This window comes from Dioscorea cayenensis, chromosome 18 (genome assembly GCF_009730915.1).
Source record: "Dioscorea cayenensis subsp. rotundata cultivar TDr96_F1 chromosome 18, TDr96_F1_v2_PseudoChromosome.rev07_lg8_w22 25.fasta, whole genome shotgun sequence".
Taxonomy (NCBI): Eukaryota; Viridiplantae; Streptophyta; class Magnoliopsida; order Dioscoreales; family Dioscoreaceae; genus Dioscorea; species Dioscorea cayenensis.
Genome location: NC_052488.1, coordinates 19,680,037 through 19,681,146, shown reverse-complemented (window position 1 = coordinate 19,681,146; position 1,110 = coordinate 19,680,037).

The window sequence follows — 1,110 nt, the reverse complement described above, 5'->3', positions numbered from 1 at the left end:
TGTTTCCCTATTTTAGTTTCAATGAATGTACATGTTTTGACCTCTTGGAATTCTCTTGTTTGCTTCTTTTTTCCAGTTAATATAACAGCGTTATGCTCATATTTGTGGTTTTAATTTAGTAATGCAGATCAGTTTCAATTGTAAAACAATTCATCTTCTAATTGATTGTTTGCAGGAAATATGATTACACTGTCATTAATTTGGAGAATGGTCATTAATCTTCTAATTCATTGTTGGTTTCACTAGTTGTAAATCATACAGTAGCCTTTGCACTTGCAACCAACAGGACCTCTTCTGTGTGTTTTTTCTAGCAAGTACTCCATAATTTCCCACAATTTAATTTCTAATAACATAAAAAGTTCAATAAATCATAAGTTTACAGATAGATAGACAAAACAATTAACAAATAGGTAGACAGTTGCAACTTCAATTGAATCTTGCTCATCTAGATGAAGAACTAATCACTATTACACAGCTAGGGTTTTACAGAGGATTACACAAAAACTAAACTTCTCAGTTAGGGTTTTAACAAGGATTAAACAGAATCCAATCTTCGTTCTTTCCAATTATTTACATTGAAACACACGGGAATCTAAACTTCACAGCTAGGGCATAAAAAAACACACACACACACACGCTCAAGATTCACTCCTAGTTAACAACCTCGATCGACCCTTCACTTGTTCACCGTCGCCTTCCTAATGTCAATCCTTGGAGAAGAAGAAGTCGACTTCTTCACCTCGCCTTCCCATTGTCAATGCTTGGAGAAGAAGCAGTGACCTCTGGAGAAGAAGGAGTCGACGCGGGTGCCCCCTTCGCTGACGTGGGCGTGCTACCGCTTCACTGGGCGAGCTTCACTTGATGTTGCGTGTCCAGCTAAGCCATCCAAATGCTGTCGAGTGCACTGACTCACTCTCTCCTGCACCACGTAAAGCAAAAGGGAGGCGTGAAAAAGACCGGGTGATCTGCGGCATGATAAAAATCAAAACCGAAAGCGACCAAAAACTTTAAATTGAAGCTGGGTGACCAATTTGCAAAAAGATGAAAAGTGGGTAATCTTCCAAAAAATTATCCCTCAAATATCGAACACATTAAAATCATTTTTATAAA